This window comes from Bos grunniens, chromosome 8, assembly GCF_055505025.1.
Source record: "Bos grunniens cultivar Pamir isolate PY7600 chromosome 8, Bosgru_T2T1.0, whole genome shotgun sequence".
Taxonomy (NCBI): Eukaryota; Metazoa; Chordata; class Mammalia; order Artiodactyla; family Bovidae; genus Bos; species Bos grunniens.
The window spans coordinates 36,792,807-36,810,209 of NC_141172.1; the positions used below are offsets into that span (position 1 = coordinate 36,792,807).

At 40.5% G+C, this 17,403-nt stretch overlaps 1 pseudogene; it reads left to right on the forward strand.

The window, feature by feature from the left end:
* The first annotated feature begins 1,569 nt into the window (after positions 1–1,569).
* On the forward strand, positions 1,570–16,434 carry LOC147366914 (uncharacterized; annotated as a pseudogene).
* The last annotated feature ends 969 nt before the right edge of the window (positions 16,435–17,403 follow it).

The window sequence follows — 17,403 nt, forward strand, 5'->3', positions numbered from 1 at the left end:
GGTCACCTGGTTTTTATTCCTTCCAGTACTTCTCAGTTCAATATTTGTGCTTATTGTCACTTTATCATAATAGGTCTCTGTTCCCCACAAGTCTTGGAACACCTACCCCTCTCGCTGTCTGGAGCCTACATCATGGGTATCCCATTGACTTTCTTCCCTTTCTGCCAACTCATGCTTGCCATTCATTCCCATCCCACTGCAACATACCAACTAATATGTTTTTCCCAAACCTCACTCACCACTATACCTTGAAAATGACTATTCCCAGAGGTGTAGAAGAAAGAAAGCCCAACTGACCTCCATCTCAAGGCTGACAGCTGTTGGTAGATGCCAGCTGGAAGCTCAGCTTGGGCTGCTGGCCAAAAGCCTCAGTTCTCCCCATCTGGGTTTATTTGGACTTCCTCACAGCAGCAACTGAAGTCCAAGGAGGAACATTCAAAAAGGACAGGTTTTGAGGTGCCTTCCACTGTAGCTAATTCCATTTATAGCCAAGCCTATTCCTTTGCTTTAAGAATCAGATATGAATTGTTTGCTCAGAAGTGCATGATGCCAGGGCAGCTCAAAGAGAAAAATATTCTTTGATAAAATTGTTAAACCTAAATACCACAGGAGAAGTTACACCTGATTTTGAAACATGTTTTAACAAGGCAGCCTGAGGAAAGAATGCCAACCAACCTTCACCTTTTAAATATTAAGGTGAATGAATTCTGGCCCTAAGATGCATTGGTAATCAAGGACCATGAGGAAAGGACAAGCTAAACTGAAGGGTTAAAGGTCTAAAAACACATGGGGGTCAGTTCAATGTGTATTGTCTTAAGGGCCATATGGATGACCCGTTTTTTACAGGTGGGAGGCCTGCACTGTCTTAAGCCTGAGAGAGAGCCTACTAGAAAAGAGAAGTGGAAAAAAGGTCAGTGGATTTCCACAAATGAGGAAGAGTTCTAAATGACCACTTGGTGGTGAAGGTCCTCCTGGTAGTGAGATATTATGGCTGTAGACACTATAGAAATTATTGGCCACAGGAGGGGAAAATGAAAAAACTGGTCACAGGGTCTGGAGAATATTCTGGGGAACTAACTCTGGAGATGGTGGTTTCAGAAAAAGGACAGAACGGGCGAGGGACACGACTGAGTCTGGCACCGAAAGACCTCCATGCCAACGCTCCAATGGGCAGGGCCATCAACTTCTGACCTCCAGAGGACTGCCTATGGCCTCCTGTGATTGTGCATCCACCGAGGAAAGCAAGCACCAGTAAGCCCGGCCCTAGCCAGTGACTCGGAGAGGGCAATGGCACCCCACTCCAGTACTCTTGCCTGGAAAATCCCATGGACGTAGGAGCATGGTAGGCTGCAGTCCATGGGGTCGCTAAGGGTTGGACATGACTGAGCGACTTCACTTTCACTTTTCACTTTCATGCATTGGAGAAGGAAATGGCAACCCACTCCAGTGTTCTTGCCTGGAGAATCCCAGAGACGGGGGAGCCTGGTGGGCTGCCGTCTATGGGGTCGCACAGAGTCGGACACGACTGAAGTGACTTAGCAGCAGTAGTAGCAGCAAGTGACTGCCTGCATGGCTCAGGTTCTTCCGGGCCCGCTCTGTGCAGCACAGGGACTAAATCCACAGCCTGGAAGTTTCTTGCACCTTTGTAGCAGGACTGACTCAATCCTCACAGAAAGGAGAGCTATTCACAGGAAGGAGGAACCAATGCCCAGTTACCTGAGAGATGCCTTTAGAGAGAGCTCTCTGGAGTCAAGGTACCCACTCAGAAATAGGTTTCTGTTCCCAACACAGGCCCTCTGAAGCAGTGACATCAGAGGCGTGGCCTCTGTGCTCAGTTGGATCTGAGAGGTTGCATTGTGCAAAGGGACCCCCTTAGCTAAGCTCGAAGTCCTACAGCCTCTGTGAAATGGGAAGGTCCTGTTGTGTGAGTCACTCAGTCATGTCTGATTCTTTGAGACCCCATGGAGTATCCGGCCAGGCTCCTATGTCCATGGAATTTCCCAGGCAAGAATACTGGAGTGGGTTGCCATTCCCTTCTCAAGGGATCTTACCGACCCAGGGATCGAACCCTTGTCTCCTGCATTGCAGGAAGATTCTTTACCATCCAAGTCACCAGGAAAGCCCAAACATACTTGCCTAGACCCCTTAAGCAAAGACTGAGTCCTAAGCTTCAGGGTGCACAAGTGGTGTGTTTTGGAGGCACCTGTGTGGAGTGTGTTCTGTCCATATAGGTGTGAACCTTCAGATGGGAAACCTGAACAGGAACTTTTACAGGAACACTTGGACCAAGCTGAAATTGAGAAATTTGGAAGTGCAGGTGCATCCTGGTTCCATTCACTGTATCAAAGTCAGCCTGTTTCTGCACTTACAACATCCTCCAAGGTGTCAAGTTTAGGTCTTCTGTGCTGCCAGAGGCAGGTGGCACGATGTGCAAACGTTCAGCAAAGGTAAATTGAATTTTCTTAACTGCCTGAAAGGATCTCATTGCCAGTCCCAGTGGGACTTTCTTCTATAGTGTTTCCAGCTGAGAAGGATTAGCCCAATCTAAATGCTGGTCAATGGATTTGGGCAAAGTTTTAATTGCTGTTTCCTATTTCAAGCTATACTATACTTTGGTGAAAAGACTCAATTTCAATGCTACAAAACTCAGCTTATTTGAAAACCTCTGTGGTTCTAGTCCCAGATGTTTTCTTTGTTTTGAGGGGTACAGTGAGGATACAGGAACATGATATTGATGGCTGTTAAGACAAAAACATTGTTTATATACAAAACTTTTGAATTTGCCCCAGACTAGCACACAGTTGGGTATATTCCTAATACAGTGTACAATATCAGGCTTCTAACTCAGGAGGCAAAGCAACATGAGCAATAAACATAATGATGCTAGCATGGATAAATTATCTACAATCACTGAGTAAATGACTCATCTTCCAAGATCCCTCAAAGCCATTTCACTGGGTTTTTCCCTCCATCAACCTAAAAAATAAATTTCTTCTTCCTGACATGCTTTCTTGACCTCCAGGACACTCATTCTCTTGGTTTTCTCCTACTTCACTTCCTACTCCTTCTCAGTCTTTTTTTGCTGACTCTCTTTAATATTGCACCTGTTTAAGTATTCCATTGATGGACTGCTGATGTCTGGAGGGGTCATACAATTGACACATAATTCATAAATTTTTATTCCATAATATTAGTTTTTCTTGCCCTAACTTAAGCAATGTTACTAATTATGTATTTATAATTAATACTTTGCTATTACTTAGGTCTTATTGACAGTAATCATATAAATCAGGGGTCAGCAAATAATAGCCATGGGCCAAACCTGGTTTACCAGTCTTTGAATATAAAGTTTTACTGCAGTACAGCTATGTCCACTTATTTATGTATTATTTGTGGTTGCTTTTGAACTTTAACAGCAGAGTTGAGCAGTTGTCCTAGAGACTGACCCACAAAGTTTAAAATACTATTTATTGTCTATTCCTTAATGTTTTAATCATTTAGGCCAACCCCTGATCTAAATGATTAAAAATATAAAATGTAATAATTGTGTACTAAGTGTATAGATTGTAATGTATTTTCCCCAAGAGTAAATTAAATTACTGTATAACTTTTAAAATTGTCATACACTTTTGAAAAGTTATTTTTTCTTCTAAGTTTCATAATTATCTTCCAAAATCAAAAGGCAAAATATGTTATAATTAAAGAATATAAAGATTTTAAGTCAAAATTATTTAGACTTTTTATTTTAGACTTTAGAATTTTTGGAAAATATAATTAAATCTTACTAAATATTGTTCTGGAAATAAAACTAACATGATTTTAGTGTTCATAGTCCATCCAGTTGCCAATTTTAGTCATTAGCATATTTCATGTATATTAGGTCTTGACATTCATATATAGGACTTTAAAGAGAATATGAATTGTGTGATACTCCTAAGAGTTTCTCAGCCACAGCTGTTGCGAATAGTGTGCTAATAAGCTAAATCATGAGTAATTCTGGAACCACTCATTGAAACAGGAAGAGAAGCAAGAAATCAGTGCTCCATACTGTTATGTAGCTGTGCTTTGTAAGAATCCCTTGCATTCATGCTATCTGAAAGGATTTGACAAAGTAATTTGTTACATTCTCCTACTTAAGTGCTTCTTCTACTCAAAGCCTTTCCATTCTCTGAAGCAATATTCATCTCCGATGTTGGTCATACACAACCGAGGAGACTTCATAGTATTTGGACACAGTTGTATTTTCTTATGCTGGGTTTTTTATCTCCTGAGGCCTGAAAGGTAGCAGAATGTACCACCCTAAAATATGTCACTTTGGCATCAGGACTGCTTTTCGCCTAAGACAACTGAGAAGAAGCAGATATAAGGAAGGTTTTCTTTTGTCCTCCTATTCACCTAAAAGCAGGACATAAATTCATTTACGTGTCGCCCCTCTTCTCTCTACCAGCAAGGGCAAAAGCTAATTACCGGAGACAACTCTAGATGCTATGCTTTTCAGCTCCAGAGAGAGCACCAGAGGAATCTCCATAAACACATTTTACCTTCCAGTAGCCTTCCCACAATCTGCTGTCCTAGAAACTCAAAATCTTTTCCTTTGTCTTGTCATTTACCTAAAATTTATTGTTCTTTGGTTAAGACATTATATAGACTGAGTTTTAACTATTTCTTTGAGTATGCACGATGTGCATGTTAATACACTCTTTTTCTCTTCTTAGTCTGTCTCGTGTAAGTTACAGGGCCCCAGCCTGAGAACCTCAGATGACTAGAAGGAAAAGAAAAGTCTTCCCTCCTCTATGCTGCTGCTGCTGCTGCTGCTAAGTTGCCTCAGTCGTGTCCAACTCTGTGGGACCCCATAGACGGCAGCCCACCAGGCTCCCCTGTCCCTGGGATTCTCCAGGCAAGAACACTGTAGGCCTTAGCAATTTAGCATGTTTGTGATTATGTGGTGACCTCTGTAGTGCAGGGTCCTCTTGCCCAGGTCAAAGAATAAATACTGCCTTGCTGGGTACCTATGAAAGCCCCAAGCCAGCCACATCTTTCCAACAGACCATGGAGCACAAATGTGACCATGGTAAAGACATGGCCATTGGGGAAAAAATGAAAACCCTTATGCTGCTGTTAATTTAAAGTCACCCTGTACTGACTCACAAGACTGTACATTTCCTTCTTCTGGGAATACCAGGAACTATTTGATGGCAGGAATCTTCTACCAAATTGCCTACATATATGACTAATTACTTGATATATTATCACCAAAAGCCTATAGCCTTTAAGAGGGCACACCATAGAAAGGACATATTTAGAGTAGTCAGCCACTCCCCAAAAGATCTGTGCTCCAAAGAAAGACATATCTTCATGTTAAATGAACCCAAGACTGCTCCCTACATGTGGTTTAATGAATTTAACTTCTTTCTAACTTTTCAATAATTGTAAATATATTATAATAGTGTGTGTGTGCCTGCATGCTAAATTGCTTTGTCGTGTCCAACTCTGCAACCCTATGGACTGTAGCCCACCAGGCTCCTTTCTCCATGGAATTCTCCAGGCAAGAACACTGGAGTGGGTTGCCACGCCCTCCTCCAAGGGATTTTCCTGACCCAGGGGATTGAACCCGAGTCTCTATGTCTCCTGCATTGACAGGCAAGTTCTTTACCAATTAGTGACACCTGGGAAGCTTATAATAGTGTAATTTCACACTATTCAAAGGAAGCCTAAATCAAAGGCTAGGGAGCACAGTATCTGAAATAAAGAATCCTAGTCTAGCTGGAGGCACTGAATAAATATTAAAATTTAAATATGTGTAACTGAAAGCACATCTGTTTTAACATGTAGATAATATAATTTTCCCCTCAAAAAAAGACTGCAGAATGCTATAAATGTATTACAGCTTGCTAAATTACAAATAAATGTGTGAAAAAATAAATACATATGTGTGTATTTAAGGTTTCAAGAACAACTGCCCATTTGTCAATAAATTAAAACACATATATACAGATACATCTATATCTTTATTCTATATGTCTGTGTGTGTGTGTGTATATACACATGCACATATTTTCAAAAGTGCCCTCACGAAGTTTCAATTAATAAAAATGTGTGAAATGTGAAGAATTTATTCCTGAATATTTTGCCTGAGTATATTTGTGGAGTATAAGCCAGAAGACAACCTGATAGTGTGAATAACTGTGTCTGATGTTGAGTATTCTATAAATTTTTTAAAAGTCAACTTTATAAAACCACATCTTAGGAGTAAGAAAAGAAGCCTAACTCTGGGTTGATAAGAACAAATCACAGGCAAGAAATGGGTAAGACATTTGGCCCTGAAGCCAGACTCCTAAAAGGGGAAAAGTTGGGATTTAAAGATCTTAACGTGCCTGGACTTCCCTGGTGGTCCAGTGGATGAGAATCCGCCTGCCAAGACAGAGGACATGACTTTCATCCCTGGCCTGGTAAGATCACATGTGCTACGGGGCAACTAAGCCCATGGGCTATAACTACTGAGCCTGTGCTCTAAAGTCCATGAGACGCAACGACTGAAGTCCACGCACCCTAGAACCCGTGCTCTGCAACACGAGAAGTCTCCACGATGAGGAGCCTGCGCACCCGCACCACAAACTTTATTGTGTTGAATTCCATAAAATGTAGGGTTATTTGCAACACTAGTTTGCCTGGATAGCATACAATTATTACAGATTTTATAAAATTGTTGTTAGGAGTAAAAGAAAATCTTGGCTAAGAACAAAAGCTCAGGAACTAGACAGATAGGTGTCAAATCAATGAGTTCTTTTCTTTGATAAATGATTCATTAATGAATCATATCGGTGTTCTAAAATATTTATTCTAAACTTGGGAATTTTGCATTAAAATACCTGTCCAACTTAAAGAGGTAATTAAATATATTACATAATGAACCAAGGAAATTTAATATTTTTCTTTAAGAAATTAATTGCATGCATGTTTTTCTATTGTGATGAACACCATTTAGACACAAAACTGGAGTATTTGGGGGCTTAGCTTATTTTATTGAATCCATATAAGATTTTGAATTCCTGATGTAATAAGGAATAGCTAAAAGTTTAAATGAACATAATGTAAATGTTATATATGTAAATGAACATAATGTAAATGTGAGAGTCCCTTGGACTGAAAGGAGATCCAACCAGTCCATCCTAAAGGAAATCAGTCCTGAATATTCATTGGAAGGACTGATGCTGAAGCTGAAACTCCAATACTTTGGCCTCCTGATGCGAAAAACTCACTCATTTAAAAAGACTCTGATGCTGGGAAAGACTGAGGTGGGAGGATAAGGGGACGACAGAGGATGAAATGGTTGAATGGCATTACCTACTCGATGGACATGAGTGTGAGTAAGCTCTGGGAGTTGGTGATGGACAGGGAAGCCTGGCGTGCTGCAGTCCACGGGGTCACAAAGAGTCGGACAGGACTGAGTGACAGACTGAACTGAATGTAAACCCTGTTTACTTTTAGTTGAAATGTATTACAGTTAGATTATAACTAAAATATCTTGTACATTATAAGTATTTGCTCTAGTAAAACTCAAGAATAAAACCACTCTAGTGTTTTTAACTTAGAATTCTTAACATTTTGGTTCAGATCTCAAGAGCACAGTTTGTTTGGCCTCTCATCTTATGAGATGGTCCTGTCTGTGGAGTGTGTTTCTTTCTAAATAAATCCATTTCTTTCCAATTGAAAAAAGAAATTTTAAAAACTACAATTTGCTTTAAGGAAATGGTCCTGCAGAGCAATAGGTTTGGAGGGTCCTTTTAAGGCAGTGATTTTCAAACGAAGTTGTTTGGGCCTTCTAGGCCTTCTAACAGCTTACAAAACAGTAAAGAGGGGTGAGGGTGCAAACCTTCCCCTATTAAAAAAGTTTCCTAGGCACTGTCATTTAGATGAACGTGCATAAACTGAGAGTATGACAGATGTGAATTCTTTACCCAACTTGCTCTATTATAAAAGCCAGTTACTTCATCTCAACTTTACATCTGTAAAATGGTGTTCAGTTCAGTCACTCAGTTGTGTCCAACTCTTTGCAACCCTATGAACCGTAGCACACCAGGCCTCCCTGTCCATCACCATCATTTTTTTGAGTTTACCCAAACTCATGTCCATTGAGTCAGTGATGCCATCCAACCATCTCATCCTCTGTCATCCCCTTCTCCTCCCACCTTCAATATTTCCCAGAATCAGGGTCTTTTCAAATGAGTCAGCTCTTCACATCAGGTGGCCAAAGTACTGGAGTTTCAGCTTCAACATCAGTCCTTCCAATGAACACCCAGGACTGATCTCCTTTAGGATGGACTGGTTGGATCTCCTTGCAGTCCAGGGGACTCTCAAGAGTTTTCTCCAACACCACACTTCAAAAGCATCAACTCTTCGGCGCTCAGCTTTCTTCACAGTCCAACTCTCACATCTATACATGACCACTGGAAAAACCATAGCTTTGACTAGACGGACCTTTGTTGGCAAAGTAATGTCTCTGCTTTTTAATACGCTGTCTAAATTGGTCATAACTTTCCTTCCAAGGAGTAAGCATCTTTTAATTTCATGGCTACAGTCACCATCTGCAGTGATTTGGGAGCCCCCCAAAATAAAGTCAACCACTGTTTCCCCATCTATTTGCCATGAAGTGATGGGACCAGATGCCATGATCTTAGTTTTCTGAATTTCTGAATGTTGAGCTTTAAGCCAACTTTTTCACTCTCCTCTTTCACTTTCATCAAGAGGCTTTTTAGTTCCTCTTCACTTTCTGCCATAAGGGTGGTGTCATCTGCATATTTGAGGTTATTGGTATTTCTCCCAGCAATCTTGATTCCAGCTTGTGCTTCCTCCAGCCCAGCGTTTCTCATGATGTACTCTGCATGTACGTTAAATAAGCAGGGTGACAATATATAACCTCTATGTACTCCTTTTCCTATTTGGAACCAGTCTGTTGTTCCATGTCCAGTTCTAACTGTTGCTTCCTGACCTACATACAGGTTTCTCAAGAGGCAGGTCAGGTGGTCTGGTATTCCCATCTCTTTCAGAATTTTCCACAGTTTATTGTGATCCACACAGTCAAAGGCTTTGGCATAGTCAATAAAGCAGAAATAGATGTTTTTCTGGAACTCTCTTGCTTTTTCAATGATCCGGCAGATGTTGGCAATTTGACTTAACTCAAGTTTTAATTGTTAATTATACCTAGATAAAGGAGAGGGGGAAAATACTTAACTAAAAGGACTGTTTTAAGACGTATGTAAGATAATATTTGTAGAGTTGGGCACATTGGTGATACACAATAAATGATTCTTTTCTCCTTGTACTCTCTGCAATAAAAACTACTGGTAACATTTACTAACAATAGGATGGAAAAGATAACCTGTATATGATTTTTATTTTTTAACTGCTATATGATTTTTATTTTTTAACTGAGGTAATCTCAGTTCAGTTTGGGATTGTTTCTTTTAGAAATATTTATTCAAAGTCTTGGTTTGGCAGTATTATATGTATACAATTAAACAGAATAAAAACATAATTCTTTTCATGTTGTGTTTCTTTTGGTAACCAAATCGTCTTAAAATCTGGTGCATAATAATAAAATATCAGTAAAAACAGTCCTTGAGATAGAGAACCACAGAATTAGTACCTCAGGGTGTATTCTCAGAAATGAACACTAGATGGCAGCTTTCAGACATGATTGTCTGGGTCAATGGCCCTCTTTTCTTTCCCCTCCAGACAAAACGCAAGCCAAGTCTTTCCCAAATGTCTTTCTTTCCCAGTGGATCCCAGTTCCCCATGGACCCTCTCACTTGCCTCCATCAGAGCAGTAGTTACTAATCTAGAAAAGAAAGCATCTGTAGAGGTTTCTGGAGAGAGAAGATTAAATTTTTAGAGAAACCACAACATGAACTAACCTGCCAGCCTTTCCCTCTGTTATATTTTACTTGACTATTAAAGGAATAAACACAATAAAAAGTGATTTCATTTCTGTAGTGATGTAGAGGGTGGAGCAGGGTGAGTAAGGAAGATTATTGAATCAGTTCTAAAGAACTCATTATGTAGTTCTTAATAACAGCTTGTTTTAAGAAAAAAAACAAAAACAAAAAACAAACCAAAAAAAAAACTCTCTACCCTCTACCTATTTTTCTTTCATTCACATCTTACAGTATTTATTAAATATTTATAGTGTACAACTTGGTACTTGCATCAGTCTGTTGCTGAGGGTGGGAGATTATAAAATATATTTGGATAAGGTCAATCCTCTATCCTTCAGACCACTACAGTCATTGGAGAAATAAGACATTGACATAAATATCAGCGTAAGGTACAATTTCTGGCAGGCACACTTTTGGTACCACAGCACAAACAAAGTCATATCAAGTGGCATTCTCTTTGTAATCAACAGATTTGTCCTTTTCTTTTGCAGATCTCAAGTATATTCAAAAGTTTTACTCAGCTCATTGTGGTTCTCTAGTACTCTTGCCTGGAGAATCCCATGGACGGAGGAGCCTGGTGGGCTGCAGTCCATGGGGTCGCTAAGAGTCAGACACGACTGAGCAACTTCACTTTCAATTTTCACTTTCATGCATTGGAGGAGGAAATGGCAACCCTCTCCAGTGTTCTTGCCTGGAGAATCCCAGGGACGGCGGGGCCTGGTAGGCTGCCGTCTATGGGGTTGCACAGAGTCAGACACAACTGAAGTGATTTAGCAGCAGCAGCAGCAGCATACTTTCTATAGTACTTTCTATAGCAACTGCTCTATTTTCCAAAGTCTAAATTTTTTCCCTAGCATTTGACAGAGCTCATACTCGTAGTCTCCTTAATGATTTTTGCCTCATTAATGTATTAATGTTTGTGTCCCCCACCAAAATTCCTACGTTGAAATCCCAATGCCTGATGTGATGGTATTAGGAGGGAGAGCCTTGGCAGGTGCTTCGGTCATGAGGATAGCGCCCTTATGAATGACAGGAGATTAGTCTTATAAAAGTGGTCCAGTGGCTCAGACTCCACACTCCCAGTGCAGGATGTCTGGGTTCAAACCGTGTCAGGGAACGAGATCCCACATGCCGCAACTAAGAGTTCAAATGCTGCAACTAAAGATCCCACATGCCACAAGGAAGATCGAAGATCCTGCATGTCGCAACTAAGACCTGGCACAGCCAGATAAATAAATATTTTTAAAGGAGAGAGAGAGAGAGAGACCCCAGAGGGCTTATCTGCCTCAACTATGTGAGAACAAAATAAGAAGACATAACTATGAACCAGGCAACCATTTTAGCACATTGATCTTGGACTTCCCAACCTCCAGAATGGTGAGAAATAAAGTTCTGTTGTTTATAAGCTAGCCAGTCTGAAGCATTTTGTTATGGCAGCCTGAATGGACTAAGAAAATGAATGACCCTTTTTATCTCTGCAAATTGTACTGATTTCTTATGTTTTATCTTCTCAGAAACTTGTAACATTTTTCGTATCTCTTCACTACTTCTTTCTCAAAGTCCATCTTAAATTCATTTCCCTTCACCTTCTGCCTATTTTATTAGAGCCCTAATTGTAATTTTAAGCTCAACCTTCTGAATAGTGAGTTGTATTCTAAAGTGACCATGAATCAAAAGATTCCTCAGCTCCTGTTATCTTCTGCTAATGTTTGGACACAGCCTTGGGAATTTCTGGTTGCTTTTTTTCTTTCAAGTGAGGTTTATTTTCAACAATCTGAGGTTTCACTATCTTATATATTCTACTTTTTACAGAAAGGAACTTTCTCCTGACTAAAAAATATATGCACCAAACCACATCAAAGCATAGTAACAAGAGGCTTCAAGGCCACTCCATGAATGTCAGGCCCAGCTGTTAAGTGTTACAGGAAGCTAGCTCAGCCTTAGTTGTTTCCATCTTAGGGATTTTTCACCTCAACTAACTTCTGTGTTATGAAATCACTGCAGATGGTGACTGCAGCCATGAAATTAAAAGATGCTTGCTCCTTGGAAGAAAAGTTATGACCAACCTAGACAGCATATTAAAAAGCAGAGACATTACTTTGCCAACAAAGGTCATTCTAGTCAAAGCTATGGTTTTCAGTAGTCATGTATGGATGAGAGAGTTGGACTGTGAAGAAAGCTGAGCACCAAAGAATTGATGCTTTTGAACTGTGGTGTTGGAGAAGACTCTTGAGAATCCCTTGGACTGCAAGGAGATCCAACCAGTCCATCCTAAAGGAAATCAGTCCTGAATATTCATTGGAAGGACTGATGCTGAAGCTGAAACTCCAATAATTTGGCCCCCTGATATGAAGAACAGACTCTTTTGAAAAGACCCTGATGCTGGGAAAGATTGAAGGAGTGAAGAGAAGGGGATGACAGAGGATGAGATGGTTGGATGGCATCACCAACTCAATGGACATGAGTTTGAGTAATTGGTGTTGGTGATGGACAGGGAGGCCTGGCCTGCTGCAGTCCATGGGGTCACAAAGAGTCGGACATGACTGAGCGACTAAACTGAGCTGAACTGACTGAATTTCTATGTAGGTGCCCTAGTGGCCAAATCCACTTTAACCCTCAATTTTGGGTATGTGGCTTTGACAATGAATTCTAACATGAAACGCCCTTTCTCTCCATGCACTGTCTGATGTATAAAAGAGTTCCAAAACTGCTACTCCTGTGAGGGTTCAGGGTCAAAGGTGAAGAGGTAAGCAGAAAGAAGAGGGGCAGGCTATGATCTGCAGGATATGGCCCACTTCTTTGATTTCTAAGTGCCCAGGCCTCCTTTGCCCCTACCTCCCTTCCACCTGGCATGGCCTACAGCCTCCTCCCAAGTTCCTACAACTCTCCTGATTCCCCCGCTCTACTACCCCTGGAGCACTCCCAGTCCAAGGGCCTGGGACACTGTGCCTAAACTTTCCTCATGGACAGCAGAGATAGAGATAGCTTTACTGGAAAGGAAAAGGACTTATTTTTAATAGAATAGAACCTGGGACCCCTTGGTTTTTCTTTGCATGCTCAGTCGCTTCAGTCTTGTCTGACTCAGCCCACCAGGCTCCTCTGTCCATGGGGATTCTCCAGGCAAGAATACTGGAGTGGGTTGCCATGCCCTCTTCCAGGGGATCCTCCCTGGTTTTTCTCTAGTCAGAGCCAATTTACTTTGCCGTTATTTCCTGCTTTTTTATTTTTCTCATCTATGTGTTGGTTAGAAGAAATTCTATCTGCAGTTTTCCATATGTTAACTTACAGAACTGATTTCTAACATAGGTAATTTCTTCCTAATTGGAAATAAGTCTATAGCATTTACTTATCTAATGTGAGATACAACACACATGTGAAAAACTACAGAGAGCATCATACAGCATTAAAATAATCATAAAACAATAAAATAATCATAAAACAAAACCCCTTAAACAGTATCCACAACTATATTAGTTTTGCAAACGCCCCACAACTGCCCCACTCCCCCTAAGATCACAATCCTCTCTCCTCCAGAGAAAAATTCCACTCTGACTTCCTCCGATTTTCCTGTTTTACTTTCCTCTCCTCTCCATTTCTAGTATCACTACCTCAACATGCATGTCTAACAGTACACTCGGTTCTGACTGTCATCAAGGGTTACCTACCTAGATTTATATGCTACATATTTTATTTGTGTTTTGATTCTTTCCCTCAACATTGTGATATTTATCCATGTTGCATTTATCTGTAGTCTGTTCCTATTCATTGACATATGGTTTTCTATTGTATGACCGCAGTATACTTTCCCATCTCATGTTCACAGAAAATGGGATTGTTTCTGTCTGGGGCTATCAGGAACATTCTTGTCCATATATCCGGGAGCATAGGTGCTTGTAAATCACTGATGGATTTTGTTAAGATGCAAAATCTGGTTCTTAAGGTCTATAGTGACAAACTGCTGGGAGAGGCTAACGTTTCTAGTCTAGAGGCCACAACTGAGTAACAAGGCTCAGTGGACAGCTGGGAGTGAATGTGGTGGTCATAGGGTTTCTGGATCTTCAATGTTCTAGACAACGTGAAACTGTTTAGTACATTGATATATCTATTTACACCCTCCCTAGCAGTGTTTGGAGAAGGAAATGGAGAAGGAAATGGCAGCCCACTCCAGCATTCTTGCCTGGAGAATCCCAGGGACAGGGGAGCCTGGTGGGCTGCCATCTATGGGGTCGCACAGAGTCGGACACGACTGAAGTGACTTAGCAGCAGTGTTTGAGTGTTCCTATTGTTCATCATCCATGCCAATGTTGGTTACTGTCAGATTCCTAATATTTGTCAATCAGAGGGGTGATTTAAACTTGCATGTTCCTGGATATTTATGAGATTGAAGGACTTTTTAAAATTTATTTTATACAAAGAAATCCATTTGGATTTCTTCTTTTTAGAAAATGTTAGAGGTTCCCCTCACCACTCTTTCTGTGTTTTTCTCATTGAAAAAACTGCTGTCCCTTTGACCACCGCTGGGGAGGAAAAACTTTTCCTCCAACCAAACCTCCGAAATTCCAAAGAGGAACCTGAGAATTAAACTGACAAAAGACCATTCCTAAGAGTAAAAGGTTTATTCATACACATATGAAGGTAGCTAAGGAAGTAGTCAGCTTAGTGAAAGGTTCCAGTTAGAGGCTTATATACCTAACTTGGACTTCCCAGGTGGCTCAGTGGTAAAGAATCCCCCTGCTAATGCAGAAGTCATGGGTTTAGTCCCTGGATTGGGAAGATCCTCTGAAGGAGGAAATGGCAGCCCATTCCAGTATTCTCGTCTGGACAATCCCATGGATAGAGGAACCTGGTGGGCTACAGTCCATGGGGTCCCAAAGAGTCGGACACAGCTGAGCAACTAAACAACAGCAACAAGCATTTGTACTTTAGGTGACTTGTTAGAGAAGCTTTTCAACCATCTAAGTGAGAATGAACCTTGTAAGTATGTTGTGTTTGTTTGGAGGATACATTGCTTACCGTTCTGACAAGAGGACTCTTGAATTACACTTAAGTTGGTGAAATCAAGAGCAAAACATCAGAAATTCTGCCTCCATTTTGCTACCAATTTCTCCTGTTCTAGGGACAACAAAACACAACAAAATCAGGATAAGGATGTATTTTTTTCCCCTAAGCTTTACAGTTCTTTTAGAATTTTTAGAACTCACTAAGATTCTCTTTGGACTTCCCTGGTGGCTCAGATGATAAAGCGTCTGCCTACAGTGTGGGAGACCTGGGTTTGATCCCTGGGTCAGGAAGATCCTCTGGAGAAGGAAATGGCAACCCACTCCAGTATTCTTGCCTGGAAAATCCCATGGAAGGTTCTCTTTCTGTTTTGTTTGTTTCCTTTTGCCAAATAACCTTCCCACCGCCCCCCTTTTATTTTCCATGGCTGACAGAAATCTACAGTGAAATACACTCCATCACAGCAAATGAATTAAACTTGGAAGAAAATTTTCCTTTCAATTTTCCCAACCATACTGAAGGCATTTCTCCCTGCTGCAAGTCCTTTTAATAAAGATGTATATTAAAACTAATGAATACAATTAATCAATAGGAAAGTGAGCAAGGATTTGCAGTATGTTCCCAGAGAAGAAAATATAAATGGCTACTAAATATAAGATGCTCATTTCCCAACAGAAATGAAAATTAAAACTACTACGTGATATGATAACAATATTATCAAACCATTAAAGACAAAAAAAAGCATGCTAATATTTTGTTAATAAGTTTCTGGGAAAATATATATTCATTGCTGGTGGAAGTTAAATTAGTACAACCCTTACAGAAGGCAGTTTGACACTTGCCCATCAACATCTCAAATGCATATAACTTTTGACATAGCAACTAATTTCTAGAAATTTATATCATCATACACTTGCACAATTACAAAACAATTTATTTTTCATTATAGCATTGTTCATAATGGGCAAGACTGAAAAGATTCCAAATGTCCATCAATAGGGGATTGGTTAAAAAAAAATTATAAGCCTCCTCATAGTATAAGCAACCTGTTGCCTGTACAGTTTTCCCTAAAGGACCTTGGAGACAACTGTTTCTAGTGGGCGTTCATGACTGGCCTGCTGTCCCCAGGGTAGGCTCCAGACAGGTATGCATGGTGCCTTTGGAAAGCCCCAGGGCACAATGGCCAGGGTCCACATTGGCCAAGTCATAATGTCCATTCGCACCAAGCTACGGAACAAAGAGCATGTGATGAGGCCCTCTACAAGGCCAAGTTCAAGTTCCCTGGCTACCAGAAGATCCACATCTCCAAGAACTGGTGATTTACTAAGTTTAATTAGGATGAATTTGAAACCATGGTGGCAGAAAAGCAGCTTATCCTGGATGGCTGTGGGGTCAAATACATCCCTAATCGTGGTTCCCTGGACAAATGGCAGGCCCTGTATTCATGAGAGCATTGGTGCTGTCTCCTCCTTAATCATGCTCACCAAAATAAATCCTACTTCCTGTCAAAAAAAAAAAATTATAGCATAATCCATACCGTGGAATACTATACAAAAATACAAAAAATTATAATATTATATACTCATATGGATCCCAAAAATGTTTTTAAATGAAAAAAGCAGCCTACAGAACATTGTGTAAAATGTACTGTATGTGTAAAATGGAGAAAAAGGAAAATAAGTGTATTTGTATTTCTTCCCAACTAGTTATTCCTGGGATAGGGTGCCTGGGGAACAGAGCAAATAGGTTTTGAGGATGTGAAACAGATTTTTCACTACATGCCTTTTTACATTTCAAGATTTGAATCATATGAATATAAAACCTTTTACCAAACAGGTTAAAAGTAGGTTAAATTTTTAAAAATCATTATAACTCTTACCTTTAGTAGCAGAAGTTCTGAGAGCAATTCCTTAGAATTAAGTTCGCTTAACAATGAAGAAACGGAGAAGGCAATGGCAACCCACTCCAGTACTCTTGCCTGGAAAATCCCATGGGCGGAGGAGCCTGGTGGGCTGCAGTGCATGGGGCCGCTAAGAGTCGGACATGACTGAGAGACTTCACTTTCATTTTTCACTTTTATGCATTGGAGAAGGAAATGGCAACCCACTTCAGTGTTCTTGCCTGGAGAATCCCAGGGACAGGGGAACTTGGTGGGCTGCCGTCTATGGGGTCGCACAGAGTCGGACACGACTGGAGCGACTTAGTAGCAGCAGCAGCAACAATGAAGAAAAAGCAGGAGGTTCGTTTACAACAACTTCCAATAATGTGATAAGAAGTACATTGAACACATTATTTCATGATTCAGAGTGACAGAAGAACACTGAACTGCAGCCCACAAACAGCATTAGCACAGGGCTACCAACATGTGTACTGGACAGATAAATCATGTATTTTATCTTTTAAATTTATATAGAGGAGTTACTCATTCAGTCAGTAAAACATATTCCACCATTTACTAGACTGGTTCAAA